This window comes from Dendropsophus ebraccatus, chromosome 4 (genome assembly GCF_027789765.1).
Source record: "Dendropsophus ebraccatus isolate aDenEbr1 chromosome 4, aDenEbr1.pat, whole genome shotgun sequence".
In the NCBI taxonomy this organism is placed as follows: Eukaryota; Metazoa; Chordata; class Amphibia; order Anura; family Hylidae; genus Dendropsophus; species Dendropsophus ebraccatus.
Window position 1 is genome coordinate 93862313 of NC_091457.1, and position 15357 is coordinate 93877669.

At 40.5% G+C, this 15357-nt stretch overlaps 1 protein-coding gene across 1 annotated transcript in view; it reads right to left on the bottom strand.

Annotated features, from left to right (window-relative positions):
* The window catches only part of ZNF469 (zinc finger protein 469), a 387126-nt gene that overhangs the window by 186115 nt on the left and 185654 nt on the right, over positions 1 to 15357 (bottom strand). The window contains exon 3 of the mRNA XM_069967907.1: positions 7945 to 8035. The gene's annotated coding sequence lies outside the window, so the exon portion shown is untranslated. The remainder of the gene's footprint in view (positions 1 to 7944; positions 8036 to 15357) is intronic.

Genomic DNA, 15357 nt, shown 5'->3' on the forward strand with positions numbered 1-15357 from the left:
ATATAAGCGTATGTCCAGCCATGTGGCCAGTATGTTTATATTATGAATTTGACACTGTAAAGAACTGGTGTCAGGACAGGGAGACACGGACAAGATGTGACAGTGAACCCTGACTCTTGTCCCAACCAATGTCCCTGCCTACTTGCAACTGACGGCCCTAGACTGCTGCGGACAACCTTGGTGTCGGTCCCTACGCTGAGTAAGTGACACACAGAACGCAGACAGACAAACAAACACAATGGAGGGAGGTCAGCTAGCCAAGTCAAAACCAAACGGGCAACGCAGTACAAAATCAGAAAGAGAGCGGATAGTCGGAGGTCAGGCAAAGGGTCAGAAAATGGGCAGAACAGTAGCAAGGGTATAGTACAGGGGAACGCTGGGAAAGGAGCAGGGGAGCTGGGCCTAGTAAAACTAATAGCCAGCAATGAGACTCTGGCCATGACTTTACTTTATACTGGATCAGGAGCCCGGACCAAAGGCTAATTGGTCCGGCCTCCTGAATCCAGTTTCACTGTAGCTGCAGCACTACCGGCTCAGTGGCAAAGAGATCTGCCACTCAGCCTGAGCGTGATGGCGCTCAGCTGCACGGCCGGCTGGGTGTGAGTGAAGTGAGCCTGCGGCATCCTGGGTTGCCAGGGATGCCGTCGGGTTTCCATGACATCACTCGGCTCCGGCAGGCGGGGGGTGATGCCGCGCTGTCACCCCAGCTGCCAGAGCTGTGCCCGAGGAGGACACCTCAGTATCGAGTATAGGTTAGTTCCTGACAACTGGGTAGTGTAATGGTCTTAAAGAGATTACTTCATGTAAGAAGAGGTAAGGGGACAAAAAGCGGATCGCATCGTATCCAAGATTCCCTACAGCACCACCATAAGGGAAATTAGGAATTACACATTACACAATTAATGGGTTACATGTGTAATGCAGGGCAGGTCAGGTCCTCCAAAGCAAAATATGCCCTTTGTAAAAGCTTTCCAGTCTAGCAGGAGGTAAGCATTCTGAACTAGGGAGATCATCTATGAACTCAGAATTCTCTAATAGATATGAAAATGAGCTTTCTACATTGGATAACCACTTTATTGCTCTCCTTGTATATAAGATCACTAAGTACCGTATGGTCTTGTACTTTCATGCTCATTGTAGGCACTTTTGGCGGTTGACGGGGTCAGTATTAGTCACACAGCTCTGTATGCAGCTGCACTGCAATGCAATGTACTATGACACCTTTCTATTGTAGCTAACATTAACTTTCAGAAATTACCACTAGGACTAGACCAGACAGGCTCACATTTGATTCATTGGTCATATCGCCAGTTCATCTGTTGTCTTACCTTGGGCCACTTTGTTAGGTTCTAACCACTTCATACCAGGAAATCCTCTTAAAGGAGAACTCCGGCCAGGCATTGTCCCACCTCTGTTGCTAGATGGCTGAACGGGCCTGCCATGTCACATCCCAAGTCTTGTCTCAAGACGAGGAAGCAGATTAGTAGAAGTTATTGTTTTTACCCACCCCTTTCTGGGCGTTTTGAAAAAATAAAAAAGGGTTCTGGTTGGAGTTTTCCTTTAAGACCCACTTGATAATCATGTGAATGGGGCTGCATGTACATCATTTGATGAAGATGTTTTACTTACCTGTCCATGTTCCCCTGTGTTCTCCTGTCTTGTTTCTGGGATTCACCACAGCTGCTGCTGACACTTCTGAACCCGCCTTAGTTAGCAATTTAGCAGCCTGTCACTTTACAGACCCGTCCAGAAGTGTCAGCAGCGACTGCAGCGAGCGGGGGAGTGTAGACAGGTAAGTAAAACATCTTTATTATTTTTTATACCCCATGAACCAATGAATTTTCAACATGTTGAAAGACAACAATGAGCAGTTGATCGGCTCCTCAGCTAATCATTGTCTTTATTACTTGTAGCGATATCTGCCTGATTCCACAGATAATCGCCCCATGTAATAGAGCCTTTACACTTTTTGATGCTACCAACGCATTAACTTAAAGAGTGAGTGAATGCTTGCTGCATAACATACCTTATACATTGACAGACACCACTGTCATGAGATAATAAATGTGCTTCACTTTGCCTGTCAGCAGTGCATTCATAGACATTGAAGTCCACATTATGTTGATCAATGGAGATTCTGAGAGTCTCCATATCACACATTGATGGCATTGCCTAAGTAAAAGTTAAATTATGCAGTTATTGATGTTATGTAATTTGACTTCTCATTGGCCAATTCTAAAAAATTCCCTGTCAGTAAAGTTCAACTGGTTTACAAAGTAAATTACAGCATAATTATGGGACATAGAGGTGGGGGCCAGGCCTTTGAGATAAGTGCTTATTAAGACCATCAGATATTATCCACCTGTCAACACTCCACATATGATGACCACTGATTCCTATCAACATCTGAGGAAGGTCACAACAAGATTCTTTCAGCATACCTGGTGTTCAGTGCCCCCATCCAGAGGCAAAACATCACCTATTGAAACACAGACCAAGCTGAGCTAGGAGTCATTTATTTTACATTGTTTAATCCAATAAATTCATAAATTTTAAATATTGGTACACCGAAAAGTAAGATTCAGAACAAACAGTTCTATATAAGTACTTGCCTGTTACATTGATTTTTTTATTTTTTTTTGCAAAATGAGTTAAATTTTTGATTTACTTTGGACATGTAACCTGAGAACAGCAGATTAAGCAAAGATTGGGGATTGTTCTGCTTCTCATGTGGGTTTTATGTCCAGTATAGTAGTTCAGAAATCTTTCGCTTTTCATTAAATACATATTAATCAGGAAAGGAAAGCTATTTGTGGACACCGCTTTCAATCTGAAAAATATCAAGTAGACCAATTACACTGAATTACACAGGTCAGTGTCACAGCAGCAGTACAAATATCTGTAGTTTAGTTAGTGGACCTAAAATCTGAGGACAATTATCAAAGCAAAACTATAGTAACATGATATGATAACTACAGTAACATGATAAATAATAAGCACCCCCATGAGAACTCCTACCTGCATAAGTGATCGCTTACTCCAGTTAGGTTTATCAGTCTCAGAATACTACAGACATACTGTGAGTAGTTACAATCTCTGTACTTTATTGACACTACATATGCACCAAGACATAATAATAATAATAATAATAATAATAATAATTAAAATAAATTGCAAATCTATCCAGTGAAAAGTGAATAATATTTACTAATGGACCCAACCAATCCAGTGACCCAGTGAATTATTCTTGTATTCTTGACATTTATGTGCCAGATAAAATAAACCTTAACGTGTTACTGTCACTTGCAAAACCTTTTGACATGTCATCAAACATTTTATGTGTCTAAAGTTATTGACCACAGTGGGTCCCACTGCTGAGACCTGCTGACATCCAGAGATACAGCTGGGGGAGTGCATGGAAGAGCATGTCTCTTCCCAACTGTCAATCAAATCCCACTCTTTTTCTTCATTAGAGTCTATGAAGTGAGTCGGATCATCAGCCAAGTGGGGCACACTGCTACACATTCCCCCTTTTGTATCACAGCGGATCTCAGCAGTGTATGAATATATTCCAGAGCACTAAGAGACTGACCTTTTCTTCTACACTTTAGTCTAGACAGTGTTTTCTCACGACATAGGGTCTATGCTTCACTTAGGCAGATTATAAATGAGAGAAGATTGTTAAGGGGCCTCTCTAAACAAAATCATATTTCTATAGTACAAGGAATTTCTTTTTTTCATTTATAATGTAACATCTTCTTTTACCAGGAAGAAGCCATTTTGCTGTTGTTTGTAATTTCCCAGTCGTTTAGGGGCCCTTCATTGTATGAACAGAAGCTGGAAATATCACAATGGCTTTGCTGCATTGGAAATCAAACAAATATCACAAAATTTTCTGCAGACATAATGATAGGTAGGCAGTTGGATTGCTTCAGCATGGCTTCAGCCATAAGCAGGGGAGGATAGCGGAGGTTTAACACTTTTGTAGCTCTGTTCTATTGGTCTCACTGGGAACTTATATCACATCCCATTGATTTGAAAACCATATACATATTCTGAGCTAGATGCCAACATTCCTCACCTTTACAGGCCTATCAACAACACTGTTACTGTAGTCAGTTCCTCATTTCTAGGAAAATGTCTAACATTGTTAGAGGGGAGCTGCTGGAGACAGAAAAAAATTGGTATCAGAATAATCTATGCAAAACACTTGATTTATGAGATCCTAGTAGACAGTCTTCATAAATCTTGCCTCTGTCCACAGCTGTATGGTCAGTTTTAAACTATGTGCTCTCTTGCCACTGTTATATATCAATGGTTGCCCATAGACTTCCATTATAATTGACACCTGCAGTTCAGAGTAAAAATGATGGGTCAGCGTACTTGCTGCTGACATTGTCTGTCCCTTTTATTCTAACAATTGGTGGGGGTCTCCAAACCAGGACCTTCATGATATACACTTCTGACCTGGCACTATGACAGTTGTACTTTTACACTTTAACACCTATAACGCAACCTGTTTGATTTCCTCAAATCATTCCATATTTTAGCCCATGTGGCTCATAAAGACATACAGTACTCATTGATAATCCAGAACTAGGGATGTCTGTATATACAATAAAATGTTCACACCCATCTGTCATTCACATTTGAAAGTAATGAACTGGCAATCATCCATGTGTCAGTTATAAGGGTTAACCCAGGATTACAAATATATGGCCATTTTCTTTAAGAAACAACACCATTCAGGTCCTTAGTTTGTGTGTGGTTTTGCAGTTATAATGTGAATGGAGTTAATTGTAATACCACACACACCTGAGGACAGCTGTGGTGCTGTTTTAGCAAACAAAATTGTGTTTTTCTAATATTGTTGTCAGTCATCATTTTCTGATTAATGTACTATTGTAAATAATGCCAGTTGTCAATTTCCGATCAGTTATACATTGCCAGTTGTCAATTTCCGATCAGTTATGTATTGCCAGTTGCCGGTTTCTGACTAACTCTTAAATATTACCAGCTGTCAGCTTCTGATAACTTGCGATGTGTGCAGCGAATCGGTGGAAAAAAGAGAGTGAGCAGATGTGGAGATATCATCTAGAGGGATTAGAGGCCTGTTGCCAAATCATTCGATAGAATAAGAATAGACGCTGAATAAAAGAAACGTTTCTTTTTGATTAATAGGAAACATATGATCCTTAGGCTGAAGCTCTGTTTACACCTCCAGCTAGATGAGTATGGCACTGGGCCAGCCATAGATGTCATGTCAGAGGAGAAATTAGCGTAACACCTTATTATTTTTAGGTGCTCCTGAAAAGGTAGCACCCGTCGAACTATTAATGCATCAGTCTGCAGCATTTCTATCAGCGCCAAGCTTGGCTTATGATTTCAAAGCATACTTCTGTCCACAGCATCATAGCTCTGAGCTGTGTTTCAGACAGGCACATTTGCATGATCATCTGCTATAGAGAAAACGGGGCACCGATGGGGCACATTGTAAGTTCACTCCACGGTCGCCGTCCTAATTAAAAAATGGTGGATTCTACACTGGAATTTAGGAGGGAGACAAGAGGTGCACCCTGTAAGAGTAACAATTCTCATACAGTCATCAGCCTGTTTCAAAGTTATGATATAAAATAAGCTCCCTCGGCTGCAATTTTTAAGGTGTTCTTTGGAATCCCTTGTACCTTGGTGATATTTTGATGTCTCGGTTATTTCATAGCAAACTGTTAAAAGGAGGCTAAATAATTTTTCGTTGAGTCTAAGCAATTATAGTTATATCTTAGGTGATGTATACTTGCTATTTATTTTCGTTATGGGAGGCTGTATGGATACTAGAGAAGATTGAATCTCAAGCCTATGGCTGTATCCATGTTTTTCAGGCAGTCTTAGAGCTGCATCAAACTTTTGCCGTACACTCAGGTTTAGATGGACCTGAGCGTGCTTGAGATTCATATTAGACATTCTGATGCTCCCTTCAAAATCAGTGCTTTTCTAATCTGTATAGGGGGCCTTTAGTTACATAGGCAAGCATGAGCTCAGCCTGCATATTGTTTTAAGCTCAGCATGATTCTATTGTAAGCACAAATGAGAAGCCTGAAGATCCAAATAGGAAACAAGACTTTGTGATAGAAAATAATCTATCTTTAGGGAGTAAATGATGACTTGATGGACACTTAATGGTGTGACAAGTGCTGTTCACTAGCTGTGAGCACTCTGGATGGCTTGCAGGTTATCTCACAAGCATGTGTCGGGATTAGTATTAACATATTGAAGAATGTAGATGGGTTCATTCATTGACATCCCCCCTTGTACATAGCTTAGTTGGAAACTTAAATGTCAGAAGGTTACAATTTTAGAAATGAACCCAGATAAATGAGAGAAAGTGATTTCTACCTGAAACATTGCAGCCATTCCCTGGATTCCAAGCCTTAGCAGAGTTGATATCACAGGGGTGCCTGACCATATGTAAAACTAAAGAGGCCTGTAAACATGAAGTGCATTGCAGTCTTTAGTCCCTTCCTGGAAATGGTCTTCCACATTAATAAAAACAGGTTTATTTGTTCCACAATTAATGCCGTCTCATCCTCTGAACGACCAACATCAAACAGTTTGATAAATCCTCCCTGTTCCTCTATTAACCAGCTGCAAGATATTAGACCCCTCTGTCATGCTTTGCCAGTACCAAATCAATATTAACCTGTTCATTGCCTGGTCATGTTACACAGTTCTACTCATACACAACCCATCTTTCACTTGCCTGATAATCACTGTAATGATCCAAAGTAATTATTGCATATAAACTATGCCCTGGGTAAAGAAATGGCTGGTGTAGAGTTTGACACAATCAAGATGCATAAATCCTCATTGTCATTCAAAATTCTAGGGAAAATGCAGATGAATGCTTAAAGGGACTGCACCATCAGGCCTGGGCTGAAGCACTAGAGGCGGGCTGATCCCAGTGGGCGAAAACCTCCACCCCTCTATGACACTGCTCCATTAGAATCAATGGAGCTGTATCATAGAGGAATGGGGGTTTCCTCCCACTGGGGGTGGATCAGCCCGCCTCTAGTGCTTCAGCCCAGGCCTGATGGTAGAGTCCCTTTAAAAGAGTCAGACAAAGCCTAAAAGAAATGTGAACTATTGTTTGAATCACATTCTTATGTTAATCATAGTTTTACCATCCTAATTTTACCATCTGTATTATATAATAATGCTGAAATCTTAAACTTCATTCTGACCACTAGACCTAATAAAAAGTGGAAACTTCCTGTTTTGTTCCGGTCACTTTCCAGCAGTGTCCTTCTTATCACAGGTAGGATTACGATGAAATCAGACACTAAAAGTCCAGATCATAATAGTTTTTGCTTACAGCTCAACCCATCCCCCCTCCCCCACCTCCTGCACAATGAATTATGCACAGGTCATAGGGCATGCATAGAAAACTCTCCTATAGAAGTGAATAGGGTCTGATCCAAACTATTGCGTCTATGTTCATAATGTTGCTGTATAACATATCTTTTAATGGTGTTAAAACCGCTGAGACAATATGACTGCCTCCATGATGTACTTAAAAGTTTCGTTTTCTGACTCATGTATACATCCATGTTAATGCCTCTTCTGTTTGATTGCGAGGACCAGGCCTTCCCCGTGTATTCTGTTGCAGCCCATGGATGTATATGGCCAGCTTTAGTGCAGCACAGTATAATTTGAAAGTTATCTCCTTCCTGGAGGAAAGTTTAAATTATTCTGCAAGCTGCTGATTACTGCAGTGATTCTTTTCAAAGTCTTCATTTCTTTGGCTGGAGAAATAGGTTTTAAGCAGCACACTGTAAGTACATCATTTCCCATCACATAGCTAAAAAACATTCCATTTCATTTCCAGTTTCTCGTGTAAATCCATAATTCTGGAGAATGGTCACAGTAGGAGAAAATATTTTGACTTACCCTGGTCAGGACCTGTTCACAGCCATACCAGGGCTACAGCAGCAAGAAATGGAGCCAGATTTTTCAGGTTGCCTTTAGTTAGTTTTATCACCTGAGGACAGGATAGACAAAATAGATATGTTAGTTTTCAAAACAGGTAAATAGCATAAGCATAATCTACATCATTATGCCATGTTCCAGAATAAGAATTACCTAGGCAGTTTTGGCTTCTAAAAGCAAAATATCTTCCCAGTTTCACAAAGTAGAAAATGACTGTGCTCGGCTTCTAGTAAATTTGCTTAGCTGTGAAAAATTCAGTGCAGAAAAGGAAACACAATCAGCACTCCACAAATCCATCTTTTTCTTTAATTCCATAAAAGTGCAAACAATAGTGCATGCAGGCAAAAAGCAGCATCCAAGTAACATAATAAGGTACCCAGTTGACAGCTGTTTCACATGAAGGTTTATTTAGACCTGATTACTACCAGAGGATACTTACTGAATACCACTCCTCCAGGTGGTCAATCCCTCCCACATTGGAAATTTTTTTAAAAATAATACACAATTAATTAAAAGAAATATTATTTAAACCGCTAACTACAGTGTAACTTCTAATAATCCATGAAACTTTGTTTCTTATATGTACCTTATGACATTCATTTCTGTATTTTTCTAGATTCACTCTTTCAATGCCAGCGAAACAATGTAAACTAGCATCCCCAACATGATTGCTTCTGACATGGTCGATCAGACAAGAGGAAACTACTCCTGATATCACTGATTGATAAGGAATCCTTTAAATTCTTATACTGATAATAGTTTTCTCGTAAGAAAGCTATGATCAGTAGTATCTGTGATCAACTGATACAGGCTCCAGGAAAAGCATCTATGAGTTGATCAGGCCTCAAAGCCCACACAAATACATGTAAAGCTTGTGGCCTATGGATGCAAGGCCAATCAGGGATGGAGTGGGTACTGGACACTGCCAATCATCACTAGACTATTAGGCACCAGATTTAAAGGCCCTTAGAACCCGTTTTAAGATTTAAATAAACCAGTGGCCCTCTGCTAAACATGGTAACAGAATATCGCCCAGTATAACTGGAGATCGACAACCAACCATTGTACAATAACGTCCTGGTGCAGCTAAGGGTAAATACTAATTATTTTATTCTGATTTAATTATTTGTTTAATTAGAATCACATGAAATAGGAATATTACATGTAAAACAGCTGTCACTTGTACACCCTATTCTGTTACTTAGAGCCTGCTTTTTGCCTGTGTGAACAGTTTGCACTTTCTATAGAATAAAAGAAAAATAATGAACTTCATCTGGTGGAGAGTTACACTTCTATTTCCTTTTCTGCACTGAAGACAAATTATTTAGCTGCCAAATGTAAATACATATATAATGTATGATATAAAAAAAGGGTTTTCCAGCAAAGAAAAACATGGCCACTTTTTTCCAGAGACAGCCCCACTCTTGGGCGGGGTTTTGCTGCTCAGTTCTATTGAAGTAAATGGAGCTTAATTGCAAACCGAACCTGAATTGGAGACAAGAGTCATGTTGTCTCTGAAAGATAATGGCCATGTTTTTGTAGCACTGGATAACCCCTTTAACACTCTGTGATATCTAAATCCTTTATCAGTGATTGCTAGTTAAGTGTCTTTGATGGATACATCTCACAATGGCATTGATCTCTTAAATGACATGGTCAAAAGCAACTGTCTAAAATGTTTCACAGAGGGAAGAACTGTCAGCCTAAAAGGGCCCTGCACCCTAATCCTTGGTTGCAGACATATTACCATGCCTAACAAAGACCCCCATTTGTGCCAATGGTAAATGCATTTCAAAGCAATATAGAAATTATGAAAATATTGCCATTTCTAATCCCCTAATTAAAACAATAATAAAAAAAAAAATAATAAAAAAAACTCCCCTAAACAAAATACAGTAGATTATTGTATTCCAAAATACACTACCGTTCAAAAGTTTGGGGTCACATTGAAATGTCCTTATTTTTAAAGGAAAAGCACTGTACTTTTCAATGAAGATAACTTTAAACTAGTCCTAACTTTAAACAAATACACTCTATACATTGCTAATGTGGTAAATGACTATTCTAGCTGCAAATGTCTGGTTTTTGGTGCAATATCTGCATAGGTGTATAGAGGCCCATTTCCAGCAACTATCACTCCAGTGTTCTAATGGTACAATGTGTTTGCTCATTGGCTCAGAAGGCTAACTGATGATTAGAAAACCCTTGTGCAATCATGTTCACACATGTGAAAACAGTCTAGCTCGTTACAGAAGCTACAAAACTGACCTTCCTTTGAGCAGATTGTGTTTCTGGAGCATCACATTTGGGGGGTCAATTAAACGCTCAAACTGGCCAGAAAAAGAGAACTTTCATCTGAAACTCGACAGTCTATTCTTGTTCTTAGAAATGAAGGCTATTCCATGTGAGAAATTGCTAAGAAATTGAAGATTTCCTACAACGGTGTGTACTACTCCCTTCAGAGCACAGCACAAACAGGCTCTAACCAGAGTAGACAAAGAAGTGGGAGGCTGCGTTGCACAACTAAGCAAGAAGATAAGCACATTAGAGACTCTAGTTTGAGAAACAGACGCCTCACAGGTCCCCAGCTGGCATCTTCATTAAATAGTACCCGCAAAACACCAGTGTCAACATTTACAGTGGAGAGGCGACTTCGGGATTTTGGGCTTCAGGGCAGAGTGGCAAAGAAAAAGCCATATCTGAGACGGGCCAATAAAACAAAAAGATTAAGATGGGCAAAAGAACACAGACATTGGACAGAGGAAGACTGGAAAAAAGTGTTGTGGACGGATGAATCTAAGTTTGAGGGGTTTGGATCACAAAGAAGAACGTTTGTGAGACACAGAAGAAATGAAAAGATGCTGGAAGAATGCCTGACGCCATCTGTTAAGCATGGTGGAGGTAATGTGATGATCTGGGGTTGCTTTGGTGCTGGTAAGGTGGGAGATTTGTACAGGGTAAAAGGGATTCTGAATAAGGAAGGCTATCACTCAATTTTGCAACGCCATGCCATACCTAGTGGACAGCGCTTGATTGGAGCCAATTTCATCCTACAACAGGACAATGACCATAAACACACCTCCAAATTGTGCAAGAACTATTTACAGCAGAAGCAGGCAGCTGGTATTCTATCGGTAATGGAGTGGCCAGCGCAGTCACCAGATCTGAACCCCATTGAGCTGTTGTGGGAGCAGCTTGACCGTATGGTACGCCAGAAGTGCCCATCCAACCAATCCAACTTGTGGGAGCTGCTTCTAGAAGCGTGGGGTGCAATTTCTCCAGCTTACCTCAACAGATTAATAGCTAGAATGCCAAAGGTGTGCAATGCTGTAATTGCTGCAAAATGTGGATTCTTTGACGAAAGCAAAGTTTGATGTAAAAACAATGTTATTTCAAATACAAATTATTATTTCTAACCTTGTCAATGTCTTGACTCTATTTTCTATTCATTTCACAACATATGGTGGTGAATAAGTGTGACTTTTCATGGAAAACACAAAATTGTTTGGGTGACCCCAAACTTTTGAACGGTAGTGTATATTTTGAAAAAAGTAAACATTGGTGTATCCCAAAATAAGAATTTCAACTTATTCTTTTGTATTACTCTAGTGTATACATTTGGGCATCTTTAGTGTAATGGATTAAAATCCTTATTTCAAATGGTATATCATCTTGTTTTCTAATATTTTTAGACTGACAGACTATTGAAAAGATGTTTTTTTTATTTTTTTTTTTGTTCAAATTTTGTAAAAGTGTAATCAATGTAAAAGTGGCATCCGTTTTATTGAACTCAAAGAAAATTGCCTCTCTCTGTTTTTCCACAGTAGAAGTAGAGCTGTGCCGGAACCACACATAAGCTGGTCAGGCTTCCCTTCAAGACATGATATTAGTAGGGTTAATCCTCACCATAAAACCACAGCATTCCTGGACTTAAACTGGTAACACGACACACAGAATATCTTATAGCAGATACTGCTTTACTGTTGCTTTGAGTCATTTTCCATACACAGTCCATCCACAATCTTGTTTTTGTAGCATGATTTAAAAATATATCCATCAATTTTACAGCAGCTGTCCTGCCCAGATTCCCTGCTGGATTACATAATTGACCATGGGAGGTTGTTCTGTCTGTATCATCATTTTACCCAAGATTTCAATGTTTCACTAATGAATTGTTTATTATGTATGTAGCATAACTGTCCTTAAAAACAGAGAAGTACAAAACTAGAGAAATAGGAGCAGCTGCACCTCACACCCATGGTTGACACTTAAGCCCTCCAGCTACATTTAAAAACCAACGCCAGAATGTTGGTATATAATTTAATCAAACCATATTGCCTCCTGTACCGTGTGCAGGTCTTCTGGCCCTATGAGTCCCTACACTAAACCAACACTGTGTCTGTTGTATTTTGTATGATTTACCCTTTCTGAGTGGCTAGCACTCCTCCTTGTAAGACCCATGTGACCCCAATTGGCAGGAAGCACCTGTGTACTTATGGTAAGTACCTCCTCTTTTTCCCATTCTACCTGTTGGTGCATTGGTGAGTAGTAACACCTTGTTCACACTTGTGTTGCTTGGCGGCTGCCTTCTCTACCAGAGGCGCCTGCGGGGTGTGGGGGGGGCCCAGTGGGTTTGGTCCTGTGACAGGGGATTTGCAGGGCTATTCTGGTGCCCCCCTCCCCTGTTGTCGCTTGCTTTGTGGGTTTGGCAGTCGCTAACTGACACAGTGTTGGTTTAGTGTAGGGACTCATGTGGGCCAGAAGACCTGCATGCGGTGCATGAGGCAATATGGTTTGATCAAATTATATACCAACATTCTGGCGTTGTTTTTTTAATGTAGCCGAGAGGCACTAATGCAAGCCATGGGTGTGAGGTGCAGCCACTCCTCTTTCTCTAGTTTGCATCTTTGATATTTGGATTCCATGGTAATCACCTTATGGGTCAAACTCCAGACAGCCACAAGCAAACAGGTATAGATAGCTGCATTATCTTACTACACATTTCTCAGCCCAAAGTTGTTGTGTAGCTGAGGAATACCTTGCTTAGAATCTTAACCCGTTTTGGGGTATCATATGTTTGCTTTTTGTATGGCTACTTTACTTCACTGTACCATACACTGCTAAATAGCATACATGGTCACAATTCATGGTGACAATTCATAGGGGCAGCTTCCTAGTGAAATGAGCTATGAAGTCCAGCTATGCGGAAAAAAAATTTAAATGGCAGGGGCAGGCAGAACATAATAAACTATCCCAACTCACCTCTACCCATGCCCCTCCAGCACTGGATCACCACTCCAGGACCCCCACCAGGCTCCGGCATCTCCTGCAGAGCCGACGTCACGACCCACTTGGCCTGTCAGTAACTTGGGCAGGAGGCCGCTGCAGTTACTGATTGGCTGAACATGCAATTCCTCAGTCGGGTAAAGCATTTTCCCCCAAGTCATGGCATCATCAGAATGCCTTCTGGCGGGGGTCCTGGAGCCTGTCAGGCGGTGCATCATGGGCACGAGGAAAAGTAAGCGTTCTCAGTAGTTGACACCTTTTAATTTCTTTACTATTCGTTACTAACAGGGCCAGCTCCAGGTTTCAGAGGGCCTTTGGGTGACAGAGCATTAGTGGGCCCCTTTGCAGTGCAGCCCAGACAATGGTAGTAAAACAGAGACTACTCACACCAAACGTAAGGTACCTACTGTAATGGCACCAGCTCTTGTGCGGCTTTTAACCTTTGCATTGCACTGGTTAAAAGCAAGTGAAATTAGCAAACCTGTGCTATGGTATATAATCTGCAGTACAGGTCACCATGCACTGTGGGTTTTATTTTCAGCATGAGGATGACATTTGTTAAAATTACACAGACTACACTATTACGCTATTGAGATTACAGAGAGTTAGTTGCTGGCAAATCCATTGTGCCAAGATCAGTATTACCAATAATTCCAGTATACAATTAAAAAAAAAAATCACCATCATACAAGACCACTGCTATTACCACTATACTGTTACGGAATAAAATCCTATCCAATGTTAAATTCGCGCTCGTGTGCTGGCACAGCGGCAGGGCTATAAAATATCACTAAATCATGCTACGTTTGAATTAATCTGATATCATTGTGGGTGGTCTGAGCCTGTAGCCACCTTGAATGATATTTGTAAACAGTCTGAAATCCTTTAACCCTTTGAGGACCAGGCCCAAAATGACCCAGTGGACCGCGCAAATTTTAATCTTAGTGTTTCCGTTTTTCCCTCCTCCCCTTCTAAGAGCTCTAGCACTTTCAGTTTTTTATCTACAAGGCCATGTAAGGGCTAATTTGTTACAGGAATAGTTGTACTGTGTAATGGCGTCATTCATTTTACCATAACATGTAGTATGGAATTCCAAATATATTATTTATGAAGATATAAATTGTTGAAATCGCAAAAAAGAATGCAATATGGTAACGTTTGGGGGGTTCCTGTGTCTACATAATGCACTATATGGTAACAGCGACATGATACTATTGTTCTATAGGTCAGCCCGAACACAACCATATGCAGGTTTACACAGATTCTCTAATGTTATATATATTTTTTTTAATAAATCCTTTTTTTTGGCAATTAATTATAAATAAAATGGGACTATTGTGACGCTTATAACGGTTTTATTTTTTCACCTACGGGGCTGTATGGGGTGTCATTTTTTCCGCCATGATCTCTAGTTTTTATTAATACCATATTTGTGAAGATCGGACGTTTTGATCACTTTTTATAAATTTTTTTTCTATATAATGTAACATAAAATCGGTAATCCGCGCACTTTTTTCCCTCTTTCCTTGAACGCCATTTACCGTTCGCAATGACGCTTGTTATATTTTAATAGATCGGACAATTACGCACGCTACGGTATATTATATGTTTATTTGTTTATTTATTTTTATATGTTTTATTTATATAATGGGAAAGGGGGGTGATTTCAACTTTTATTGGGGGAGGGGTTTTGGAGTAGTGTAATAGTGTTTTTAACTTTTTTTTTTTACACATTTGAAGTCCCTTTGGGGGACTTTTACATCCAGTACTTGGATTTTTACACTGACCATTGCTATGCCATAGGCATAGCATTGATCAGTGTTATCGGCGATCTGCTCATTGAGCCTGTCTGTGCAGGCTCAGTATAGCAGATCGCCGATCGGACCGCACGGAGGCAGGTGAGAGACCTCCGGCAGTCCGCTTTACTGATCGGGACCCCCGCAGTCACACTGCGGGGGTCCCGATCGGTAAGTGACAGGGGACTCCCCCTGTCACTTACACTTAAACGCCGCGATCGCGCCGCGATCGCGGCGTTTAAGGAGTTAATGACACACGGCAGCACGATCGCTGCAGCGTGTCATTACCGGT